Here is a 13,775-nt window from a genome sequence, read left to right on the forward strand (position 1 = left end):
AAAGTAGAATCCTACACTCTGTTATTTGTCTGGGAAGCATTCATGAGTAAAGCATATTTTTAGTTTTATTGCTTAATTTTCAAACTTTCACTATGGGAAATTGCAGATATATACAAAAGTAGAGAAAATAGTGTGGCAAACCCCCATAGACCTACAACCCAGCTTCAATGATCAATTCATGACCCATCTACCAATTCCCCACCTCCTACATTATTTTGAATCAAATCCTAAACATCTTGTCATTTCATTTATAACTACCTCAGTGTCTACCTCCTCTAAAAGGGAAGAACTTAAAAACATTCACATTACAGTTACATCTAAAATAAAATAAAAATAAATTTTAAATATAGGCAAAGAATGCGGTGTTCAGATTGCCAAACACCTCATAAACAGGATTTTAAAGAAACATTAACAGGATTTTTAAATGTTAGAAGAATAAACACCGAGGACCAGGAGACCTGAGTTCAAGTCTCAGATTTGTCCCTCTCCCTTTCGGTGACTTTAGATCCCTTTCCTGCCTCCCTTTGCCTCTGGTTCTTGGACTCCGGGGGCTATAAAAGACCAATCTAGGCATTTTCAGATGATGCTGATGATGTGAGGAAAGGAGCCAGAAAAAATTGCAATCATTGAAACTAGAGTCGAGTCTGAATTTCTCTGTAATAGTGATCAGATCAATAAATGTCTACTAAATTCAATAAAAGTCACAAAATCTGTCTGCTCTTGTCCCTGTGAAAAGGTATGTTTCGGTCAGGGGAGGCTTCACTTTTCCTCTTGGCAGGTAAGTGCTTTTCAGAATGAAGCAGATATAGGAGCTGCTTTCATTGTAAAGCACAGAATCTTAATCTAGTATTTGTTTAAAACCCACAGCTCTTGCTTTAAAATATCCCCATGTTCTGAGGAGTCTGCAAATAGGGCAAGAGGAAAGGGAAAAAGGAGATAGATTTGTCAATGGCTCTGGGAGTCAAGGAATGCCAGTGGGAACTCTATTATCCAGTGAGATAATACATGCATATATAAATTATAAAGTGCTATGAATTTGTGATTAGAAAAATGAGGGTCTCCAGATGGTCTTAAATCATTCCTAGCATTTTCCCCTTTGAATTTCTATTAGCAGCCATCAGATTTCTCTTCTAAAGAAAAATTCTCTATAAAATCTGGGAGAGAAGGAATGGGAAGTAGCCAAATACAGACACATAGTGACAGGAAACTGAAGACCACAGCACACACGTTTCCTTGCTGTGTGTGTGTGTCGGGGCGGGGGGCAGCACAGAAGGTGGTGGAGCACCTTGTGTAAAGGGAGGAAGGAGAAGTGAACTAGAGAAGAATTTGCATTTCTCATCATTGATGGTGGAGGCAGGAAGGAGACCCAGGAGGTGGCTCGAAGCTGCCAAGAAAGCCCTGCGTCTCTCTCTTCTCCATGAGAGGGTTCCTTCAGCAGAAAAACAGCTTGCAAAGGACAAGGGGCAGACACCTTTTTCTGTCTTTTGAAGACAGCAGTGCTCAGAGTTTGAAGAGGCTGGCTTTCTGCTATGTGAATGTCTGCGGGCACCATCTCTGTCCGTCATGTCATCTGAAAGCAAGTGCCAGCCCCTGTGCTGCTTGCTTCCCCTAAACGTACAGAAGACTCTGACCAGCCACCCCTCTGCTGAAAGAGCATAGGCGAGGCGTCTGCCACTCCCTGATGGGTCAGGCACAGAGGGAGAGCTCGCATGGGGGAGCTGGGGTGATGGGTTTGGGAGAACCCAGGTGGATTCTGTGGCCAGGGTCCTCGCTGCCCAGGACTGGTCAGGGCACTGTGGTGAAGATTTACAATTACCTTGGCATGGAGTTCCCATCGTGGCTCAGTGGTTAAGGAATCCCACTGAGAACCACGAGGTTTTGGGTTCAATCCCTGGCCTCACTCGGGGGTTAAGGATCTGGCATTGTTGTGAGCTGTGCTGTAGGTCACAGATGTGGCTCAGATCTGGCGTTGCTGTGGCTGTGGCATAATCCAGCAGCTACAACTCCGATTAGACCCCTAGCCTGGGAACCTCCATATGCTGCGGGTACGGCCCTAAAAAGACCAAAAGAAAAAAGAAAAGAAAAGAAAAGAAAAAAAGACACAATTACCTTGGCAACCAGATCACAGGCCAAGCTGTTACTTGCAATCCCTGTAGGCTCTCCCTCCCTCCCTGCTACACTCACTCTTTCTCCCACCACCCCCATTTCACACACAACTCTTTCCCCACTTTGCTAGGCCCCTAAGATCACAAGATTCTGTGCAAGGAAATGAGGGGAAATGAGGAAAACAGAGATCCGAGACCTAAGGAAAAGAGAAAATGTTTTGGAAGCACAAGTGCCAGGTTGGGGTTTGAATGCCCCCCTCCCACACGGCTGACCAGCGAGAGAGGAGGGGGCGGGGCAGGGACAGGAGGGACAGGAGGTGGCTAGCAGCAAAGCTGGTATGTCAGGCAGGTAATTTGCTCATTGTTTCTGGAAACCATAAAAACTGAGCAAAATTAGAGGGGCCAAGGAGAGTTTATTCCCACCCCATTTTCCTTTCTGCCCCCTCCCTACCTCCTTTCCAAGATCCGATAATGGAAATTTGCCTTAAGGGTCTATGTCTGTCTGATTCCCATCCAGTAGGCTCTGGCCTCTTTCATTCATTCACTCTACACACCTCATTGCGCCCCACCCCCACATGACAAAAGAAAGAACATATTGGTTACTACGAATATAATTTCGCCTGAGCAATACTGCATTGTGTATACAGCATATCTTCGTTATCACTCAGCAATAACAACAGTGAAGTAATGCCATGTGCAGCAACATGGATGGACCTAGAGATTATCATACTAAGTGAAGTCAGACAAACATCACATTGTATCACTTTTTCACTTTTATGTGGAATCTAAAAAAAAAAAAAAAAAAAAAAAAGAAAAGAAAAGATATAGGAGTTCCCGTCGTGGCTCAGTGGTGAACGAATCCGACTAGGAACCGTGAGGTTGTGGGTTTGATCTCTGCCCTCACTTAGTGGGTTAAGGATCCGGCATTGCCATGAGCTGTGGTGTAGGTCAAAGACGCGGCTTGGATCCTAAGTTGCTGTGGTGTAGGCTGGCAGCTACAGCTCTGATTAGACCCCTAGCCTGGGAACCTCCATATGCCGAGGGTGGGGACATAGAAAAGACAAAAAAAAAAAAAAAATGCTACAAACGAGCTTGTTTACAAAACTGAAATAGACTCATAGAGGTAGAAAACAAACTTGTGATTACCAAAGCGGAAAGGGGTGAGGAGGGATAAATCAGGCACTTGTGATTAACACTTAGACACGACTGTATATAAAATGGATAAACCACAAGGACCTACTGGAGCATGGGGAACTATCCTCAATATATTTTAAAAACCTGTAATGAAAAAGAATCAGAAAAAGAATATATATGTTAAGAATATAATATAACATATTAAGAATATGGAGTTCCCATCATGGCTCAGCCAAAATGAATCTGACTAGTATCCATGAGGACGCAGGTTTGATCCCTGACCTCGCTCAGTAGGTGAAGGATCTAGTGTTGCCATGAGCTGTGGTGTAGGTCACAGATGTGGCTCGGATCTGATGTTGCTGTGGCTGTAGTGTAGGCCAGTGGCTATGGTGTGGATGCGGCCCCAAAAAACTATATATATATAATATATATAAAATATATTTTTATATTATATAAAATTCATAATATATATTAATATATAATATTTATATCACATGTAAAATATATAACATATATATTTATATATTTTATGTATATATAAAACGGAATCACTGTGTTGTACATCTGAAACTAACATGACATTATATATTAACTATACCTCAATTTTTAAAAAAATAGTTAAAAAAAAAAGAATTTAGATAGGAAGCCTGCCCCAGCAAGAGAGCTGTCTCCAAAGATGACTTTGTCTTTCACAGAAAGGACTTCGATTGGCAAGGCAAACACTTGTTTACCAAAAATTTGCCGTGCCCATCTCCCTGTGAATTGTCTTCCTGGCCTTTGAAGTCCCAGACCACTACCACCTTCTCCTTAGCTCCGAATATCATTAAAAACACATAAATAAGAATATGAGTTTGGGATCTGGATTTTTAATCCTAACTGTGTGAACCTCAGGCATGTCATCTAACCTCTCTGAGCCCATTTTCTCCTCTGCAAGGATGGATAGCGGTCATGCTGTCTACCTAGGGCCATGGTGAGGCATGAATGAAAGACTACATGAAAGGACTCGCTTGGTACGCTGCCTAGGACCTAGCAAGAACTCAATCAGTGGAGGCGCTGCAAAAAGGGATGAATTTATGCTGCTGTGTTGGGGGTTAGAAGATCCACCTCCAAGGACGGGTAAAGCTTCTGTGAAAAGACAAGGATGTCACTGAAAAATGAGAGTCTATTTCCACCGCGCTTCTCTGACCCTCCCTGGGACTCACTGTGCTCTTGCTGCTGTAACAAAGTTCTACCAATTAGGTGGTTTAAAGAACAGAAAGTTATCTTGTCACAGCTCCCCAGGCTAGAGGTCGGAGACCAAGGAGTTGGCAGGGTTGTTTCCTTCTGAGTCTGGGAGGAAAGATGTTCCAGTCCCCTCCTCCAGCTTCTGTTGACTTGCTGATGACAATCTTCACTGCTCCTTGGCTTGAGGATGAATCACCTTCTTTGCCTTGTGCCTTCGTCTTCACCAGTGGGTGTCTCTGTGTCCAGATTTCCTCTTTTTATCAGGACAAATTAGATTAGAGGACCATCCTAAAGACCTCATCTTAACTTGATCATCTGCAATGACCGTTTCCAAATAAGAACACATTCGCAGGTACTAGGTATTAAGACTTCAACGTCTTTTGAGGGAGGGGACACAACTCAACTCATAATAGCTAGTTTTTCCAGCATTGTTTCTCTGTCAGATCAAGACACAATTCCAAGCCTCCATAGGTAGTGTGAAGACTGGGGAGGCAGCAAGGGATCCGGGGTGATTCTTCAGAGACAGTCTCTGCAATTCATACTACCTGAGAGGCCCCTCCTCATTATGTTAAATGCTCCCAAATAAGCAGTCTACTTAGTCAACCCAAATATCACACCCAAGTATCTACAGTAACATTTGTAGCAGCCCCTATGCAAATGAGCAAGCATCCACCCTACTTTCTACCTGCTGTGCCTCAATATTTGTTGGGATTCAGCCTGGATATCGCACCATTGGGCCACTACGAATGTTGTCCAGGTTGTGCACTGCATAAATCTAGAGGATGCCATTTACATTATAGTCTATTTTGGACAAAAATGTGAAGAAACCCTGACACCACATCCAATCCTTACATTCTAATTTTTCTTCTCAACTGCTTTTTCCCATCTCCTAGCTATGTATTCGGGCTTACAGTGGGATTCAACTGTGTGTGTGTGTGTGTGTGTGTGTGTGTGTGTGTGTGTGTGTGGAGAAAGGGAGAAGAAGAGGGGAGAAGGAGAGGAAGAGGGAGAGAAGGGAAGAGAGAGAGAAAGAGAGACTGGAGGAAGGGAAGAGAAATGAGGGTATAACAGACCACGATAGAATATTCTGTACATAATCCTTCAAAAGGCTAACCACAGGAAAAATCGCACTTTAAGTTCTGATCGTTCTTAAAAGAAAATCCATTAAATTATGGAGAAGCCAACCAGCAGCTTAGCAACTGGCAGAGCCATTGTACTAATTATCAAGGGATAAAAGAGGGGCAAAGTGAAAAGTAGAGCTTCAGTGCATGTGCTTGAAAGCCATGGCCACACTTAATGCTGAGACAGAATTTCAGATCAAGTCTGGAGCTGGTGCTTGGAGCCTGGCCTCGTTTCAAGCAAAAGCATTTTGATGTTGAAGCAGGAAGATGATGAAGGATTGAAGGATAAAGCTTCAGTGCAAGGAAGGGCGTGCTTCTGTTTTTATAAGCTGGTTTGTTACCTGTGCTGTGTAACAAGCATGCTTACCATGATTCGAGTGAATAGAAAGAAAATAGCTCAAATATTATTGGTGATTACTTTCTTTGGGAGACGGAATATGAATCCCCTCCTATTTCTTTTCTCCTCCTCCTCATTCTTGTTTGTGTGTTTTGTGTTGCTTTTTTTTTTTTTTTGCATTTTCCTCAATGAAAATAATTTCTTAAAGAACATCTTTTTTTTTTTTAATTGAAGTTCTTAGTGCAGATACAATGGCATATCAAAACTTCTTCCTCTAAAATGGCTAAAATTCTTTGCATATTTTAGCTTCAGAAATGTGTTCGGTATCAGAGGAACTGGTTGATTCTAGAAGAAAATGTATATGCCAGAATATGCAATATTCAGTAAGATGAATCCACACTTGGCCTTCAAAATAGCTAAGGATAGATTTTATTTTTGCTTAGTCTTAATTTTAGTGTAGATGAAGCTCACTCCTTCAACATTTGCACGTTACATTAAAAGGCAGATCTCAAGGGACTAGAAACCAAGTTCTCAGGCTTGGCTAGCTAGGGTACTTTCTGAAGGCCATATTCTTTTTATGACCATTTGGTTCAGAATTAATGAGAATGACTTTGCATAGATATCATTTTATATTCTAAACAGTACCTTTTGGGGATTTTTCCACTCACCTTGTAGATAGAGATTATCAAAGTTGATTTTTTTTTTTGTTCCCAATCCATTACTGTTCTAGTCTGGGAACCTCAGAGATAATTATCTTTTAAGGCCCACAGTTTTAAAACATTTATCAGGTTATTAAAACCACCAATTATGATGTTAAACACCCAAGGAATTTAGAGACTGTTGGAGGGATTAAGAAAACCAACTTCAGAGATTCCATTGGGGGAAAAGACACACGGGACAAGAAAAACTTCTTTGTCTTGGTTGAATCCTCCTATTTTTACATCTTTTTAAATGTTTCCTTTTTCTTCTAAGAGATAATTCCACTTGTGGACAAGATCCTCAGAAGCCAACTGATAACTATGTGCAAAATTTTAGATCATGAAAATGATTTATGATTGCCAAAATGACACAATGCTAGAATTACATTGTCATAGATGGAGAACCTTCTAATAGAGACGGTGAAGACTTTTGTGCTTTGGGAGCCACAATGCCAGACATGTTAATTCTATTCAAAAGTATCTTTAAATGCCCATCTCAGTGGTTTATTCTTGGGGTTGAATGGAGCCAATGAATCTCTATTTCACTTGGTAGGTTCAACCTTTAGGAAGAAGCTGGGCTATGGGGAGATAAGGCCTGAATAATGACCCATCAATAGCACAGCATGATGCAAATCTTGTTTTGAATCCTACAGTTGTGTCAACAGCAAGGTGGAATAAAGTTGCATTGAGCATACAGCTTACATCAGATTCTGTTACTCCTTCATTCTTTCTGCCTCTACCTTGTGTTTCCTATCATCTGACCTAGGGACCCCTACACCTGTATCCTTGGAATGCAGATCGCTTTCCCCTCCTTATCTTCTCACCCTACTGAAAATCATACCCTCTAGGAGAAAAAGGAATCCTACACGGTTAGTGGGAATGTAAATTGGTACAGCGACTATGGAGAACAATATGGAGGTTCCTGAAAAAACTAAAAATAGAGCTACCTGTAATCCCGCCCCTGGGCATATATCCTGAAAAAAAAAAAACATAGTTTAAAAAGATACATACACCCAATGTTCACTGCAGCACTATGTACACTAGCTAAGACATGGAAACAATCTAAGTGACCAGCAGCAGATGAATGGAGAAAGAAGATGTGGTACGTATGTACAGTGGAATAGTACTTGGACATAAAAAAGAGTGAAATAATGCCATTTGCAGCAACATGGATGAACCAGAGATTATCATACTAAGTGAGGTAAGCCAAAGAAAAACATATGATATCACTTATGAAATAATGATCCAAATGAACTTATATACAAAACAGAAATAGACTCACAGACATAGAAAACAAACTTATGGTTACTGAAGGGGAAAGGCAGAGAAAGAATAAATTAGGAGTCTGGGATTAACATATACACTCTACTATATAAAAAAAGATATAAGCAACGAGGACCTCCTGTATAGCAGAAACAACTATGTTCAATATTTTGTAATAATCTATAAGGGAAAAGGATCTGAAAAAGAATATGTATTCTTTATGTATATATATATTCTTTATCTATCCATTTACCTATCTATGTATAACTGAATCATTTTGCTGTATACCTGAAACTAACACAACATTGTAAACCAACTGTAATTCAATAAATTAAATAAAATGAAATCACACCATCTAGCACTTGGTCCCCATTCCTGAATTAATTTTTCTCCAAACAACTCATCTCCGTACTGACTCCCACTATTTCACTGACTCCCCCTGCCCACACGACCATGTAATCTCCCTGAAGGCAAAGACGTCCATCTCTTTTGGTCACCTCTCCATCCCTGTAACGCAAGACTGTGACTGACACAAGATATGTGCCCCCAAACAACCCCCCCAAATGATTTTGAGGTCCTCCAAAATCTGAGAAAAATGGTTGCCATCTCTTTTGAAGCTCATCTGTGAATCAGAAGTGAGGTTTCCTGTTTATGTATTGTATTTACTCAAGTAGTTTCAAGAGTTTAATGTTTAAAGTTAGGTGTGTACACTATGTGCTGAGAACAATAAATGAATCAGTTTTAGTTATAAGCAGTCTTGTTTTTTTTTTTTTTTTCTTCCTATAGATCAAAGGCCAGGGAAAAAATTAGTTATTCAGGTGAGGGGAGCATAGCTCCCCTCACCTGAATAACTAATGGGCTACATATAGTGACTTCTTTTCCAAGGGCACAGATGGAAAAGGAGAGAAGGAGTTAAATTTAGAGTCAAGAAAATTGACAAACATGACCTCAGCCAAAGGATCAAGGTCAACATCAAGAAGGGATAAATCATGTTGATAGTATGCACCCTTGATATAATATGAAGAAGATGGCAAATTTCCCATGTGGTCTTCCTCCTAAAAATCCCTAATCCCAGGCTAATCATGAGAAAAACATCAGACAAATCCCAGTGGAGAAATATTCTACGAAATACCTGACTTGTATGCCTCAACACCATCAAGATCATCAAAACCAAAGTTGAAGAAACTGTCCTAGCCAAGATGAGCCTCAGGAGACATGAAAATTAAATGCGATGTGTGTTCCCTATTCTGGAACACAAAGAGGATATTAGTTAAAAGCTAGGGAGAAGTTCCCATTGTGGCACAGTGGAAACAAATCCAACTAGTGTCCATGAGGACGTGGCTATGGGGTTTGATCCCTGGCCTCTCTCACTGGGCTGGGGATCCGGTATTGCCGTGAGCTGTGGTGTAGGTCACAGACGCAGCTCAATTCCATGTTGCTATGGCTGTGGTCCAGGCTGGCAGCTGCAGCTCTGATTTAACCCCTAGCCTGGGAACTTGCATATGCCATGGGTAAAGCTCTAAAAGCAAAAAAAGAAAAGCTAGGGAAATCTGAATCAAGTATGGACTTCTATTAATAATAAAGTATCTAAAAAAGACACATGCACCTGCATGTTCATTGGAGCTCTATTCACAATAGCCAAGACATGGAAACAACCCAAATGTCCATCGACAGGTGATTGGATTAGGAAGATGTGGTATATATACACAATGGAATACTACTCAGCCATAAAAAGGACAAAATAATGCCATTTGCAGCAACATGGATGAAACTAGAGACTCTCATACTGAGTGAAATAAGTCAGAAAGAGAAAGACAAATACCATATGATATCACTTATATCTGGAATCTAATATAACACACAAATGAACCTTTTCACAGAAAAGAAAATCATGGACTTGGAGAATAGACTTGTGGTTGCCAAGGGGGAGGGGGAGGGAGTGAGGTGGTTGGGGAGCTTGGGGTTAATAGATACAAACTATTGCCTTTGGAGTGGATTAGCCATGAGATCCTGCTGTGTACCACTGGGAAATGTCTAGTCACTTATGATGGAGCATGATAATGTGTGAAAATAGAATGTGTACACGTATGTGTAACTGGGTCACCATACTTACAGCAGAAAAAAAATTGTATTGGGGAAATAACTATTAAAAAACAATAATAAAAATACCTAAAAACAAAAAAATAATAAGGTATCAATATTGGTTCATGGATTCTACCACATATACCACCCTGATGTTAATAATAGGGGAAATTGTGAGGTACGTGGGAACGCTCTACAGTATCGTTGCAATTTTTCTGTAAGTCTAAATGTGTTCAACAAATACAATTTATTTTTTAAAGGGAAAAAAAATAGTTCTTCAGTTTTATATGGCACAGTGCCAAAATTTAAAGACTAGTTTAGGAAAATAAGGGAGGGAAAAGCGAGGGATGACCCTCCCTCTCCCACAAGGCAACCCCTCTTGTTTCAAACCTAGTGGCAAGAAAGGTGCTGAAGGCATATGGAAAACTCTCCCGGGGGGCGGAGTTGGGGGCGGCACAGGGGGTTCCCGAGGCGGGGCTGTTTATCCCACCCCCTAACAGTAGAGAGATGGAGGTACAGAGGAAATAAACAGTGGTCATTGTAGTCCCAGACACTGACCAGCAGGTGGAGCTGTGGACATCATGGCCGAAGTGGCTGCAGCCCAATCAGCGTTGCAACACTGCCGTGGGAAGGGTCAGGCTGCACCAGTGACGCCAACAGATGCTCAGGGAGACAGGTCTTCCGTTGCCTCCAGACAGCTGGAACCACCATCCACTTCACAGTGATGTCCTGCGGAAAATCCCCTTCCACTAACACTCTACAAAAGCTGTTCCAAGATTTAGCCCCAGAGTCACACCTTCTGATCATGTCTCAGTCAGTGGGACTTTGCATAGGCCATTGAAAGTTTGAATTAGTTGATAATAATTACATATATAGTAGCTGCTCTATGTGAAGTGCTGTTTTAAGCACCTGGCAAATACTCACCCATTTTAGACCCCTCCCACATTGTGGGTGGAAATGTAAATTGGTCCAACCACTACAGAAATCAGTACATAGGTTCCTTGAAAAACTAAAAATAGAACTAGTATATGATCCAGCAATCCCACTCTTGGGCATATATCGGAAGAAAACCATAATTCAAAAGGATACATGCACCCAATGTTCGTTGCAGCACTATTTGCAGTAGCCAAGACACGGAAGCAACCTAAATATCCATCGACAGAGGAATGGATAAAGAAGATGTGGTACATATATACAATGGAATAGTACTTGGCCATAAGAAAGAATGAAATAATGCCATTTGCAGCAACATGAATGGATCTAGAGATTATCATACTAAGTAAGTCAGAGAAAGACAAATATCATGATAGCACTTATATGTGGAATCTAAACGAAAATGATCCAAATGAACTTATTTTCAAAGCAGAAACAGTCTGACACGTATAGAAAACAAACTTAAGGTTACCAAAGGGGAAAGGTGGGGAGGTGGGGAGGGATGGATTGGGAGTTTGGGATTGGCATATGCATACTATGGTGTATGGAATGGAGGGTCAACTGGAACCTACTGTGTAGCCCAGGGAAATCTACTCAATATTCAGTGATAGCCTATATGGGAATGGATATGTGCACACGTATAGCTGAATATCTTTGCTGTACAGAAATTAATACAACATTGTAAATCAACTATATTTCAATAAAATTTTAAAGACACACTAACTCATTTTAGCCTCACAACAGCCCTACAAAGTAGGTATTATTGCTACCATCTTCATTCCCCGAGAGGAAAAGCGAGTCTTAGAAAGGCGACACATTTGCCCAAGGTTATACCACCAGTAGGTGGCGACAAACTTGTCTTACTCCAGAGTCCTTGCTTATAACCAATAAGTTACACTGTCATGAACTAAAGCTTTGCATCAAGCTCACAAAAAATGCAAAGGAAGGGATATGAGGATGCAGTTTCTCCAATTCCCCTTGCTCGAGATCTACTTTGTCCTGTGGTCCAGACCTTCTCAGGAAGAGGCAAAAGGGAACTCTTCCCCCTTGGGCCACTCCACATGAGCCCTCACTGTGGCAGAAACCTCGTGGTCCTGCTCCAGGACAGCTGCTGCAGAGTTAAACCTGCTCCTGGGAGAAACAAACCCTAGTACTTGGCCTCGTTCTCCCAATGGTGACCCTAAAGACCAAGGTTAGACCCAGCAGAAGTGTTCCTTTCCTGGCATGTTAGTTAAAAATGATACCTGATCCCACTGGCTTTGAAACCTCAGGCTGCATTTTTTTCACTATCTTTTGAGGTCCTCCCATGTAATCTTGATCCTGGACAAAAGATATTAGCAGAAGCATTATAAACTTTCAAGTCACATAGCTAGGTAAGGGACTCTTCCGGATCAATGCATACAATTCACCTGGAGATTATATTAAAATGCAAATTCAGATTTAGTGACTCAGGTTGGATGGAAGATTCTGCACATCCAGCAAGATCCCAGGGATGTGGATGCTGCTGGCCTCTGGACCACACGTTGAGTAGCAAGGTTCTAGAGCATTTCTCTCACTCCTAGAAAAGGAAGAGCTCTGCAAACGGAAAGAGTATTTTCATTCCCAGGTTTTCCCCTCTCCTGAATTAAAAGTATTTCAAAGCATGATTTTGTTACAAGAGGCTGCATACCTATGCAGGGTACTTGTATTGACTAAGGCATGGCTGAAGACAATAAATGTGAGTTTGGGAGTCCCCATCATGGCGCAGTGGAAACGAATCTGACGAGAAACCATGAGGTAGCAGGTTCGATCCCTGGCCTCGCTCAGCGGGTTAAGGATCCAGTGTTGCCATGAGCTGTGGTGTAGGTCGCAGATGCATCTTGGATCCCACATTGCTGTGGCTGTAGAATAGGCCAGCACCTGTAGCTCTGATTCGACTCCTAGCCTGGGAACCTCCACATGCTGCTAGTGCAACGCTAAAAAGAAAAAGAAAAAAAAAAAGTGAGTTTGCTTTTCAATGGTGCACGTGTCCGCTGAGCTTTTGGTGTGGGGTGGTGGGTGAGCAGTGTGCCTATGGGACTCTAACAAGGGGCAGGTTTCAGTTCAGACACCCTTCTTAGAGCACAGGATAGAGAATGTGCTTCCAGAGGAGGATAAACTGTGCAGGGCAGGGAAGGGAGGCTGATGGGCACGGAGTAACAGCTCTGGGCCAGGCCCTCTCATATGGGCAACTCTCTCATTTAAAGCAGTCTGGGAGGTACTCACATACATAGGGGGAGCACAGGTTGAAGAAGCCAAGTGACACAACCTGTGTGTAGAAAGATCCAGATCTGCTTGAAGACTCAGGCCCCTCTGCTCCCCCCCTCCGCCCTCTGCCCCAGGGCCCATCTTCAGCCTCTCTTGAAGGGCACATGGGGCTACTTGAGAAGAAGCAAGGGTGGAAAGAAATCCACTGGACAAAAAACTTTTTTTTTTTTTTTTTTTGCTTTTTAGAACTGTACCAGTGGCATATGGAAGTTCCCAGGCTAGGCGTCAAATCAGAGCTGCAGCTGCCGGCTTACACCACAGGCAAAGCAATGCCAGATCTGAGCTGCATCTGCAACCTATACTGCAGCTAATGGCAACACTGGATCCTTAACCCACTGAGCGAGGCCAGGGATTGAACCTGTGTCCTCATGGATACTAGTTGGGTTCTTAACCCGCTGAGCCACAAAAGGGACTCTTGGACAAAGAACTTTGGCTTATGACCTGTGAAGGCCAGGGCTGGGCTTGTCTATAGAGGGTCCAGGAGGAGGGAAGGGAAGCTGGGAGAGCTGGGGGGAAAGTTCAAAATGGAGAGGAACTCTGTTTTATTTGGTCTAACTCATCGAGTAGCTTAGTGCACAGGCAAGGGTCCACT

This window comes from Sus scrofa, chromosome 18 (assembly GCF_000003025.6).
Source record: "Sus scrofa isolate TJ Tabasco breed Duroc chromosome 18, Sscrofa11.1, whole genome shotgun sequence".
Taxonomy (NCBI): domain Eukaryota; kingdom Metazoa; phylum Chordata; class Mammalia; order Artiodactyla; family Suidae; genus Sus; species Sus scrofa.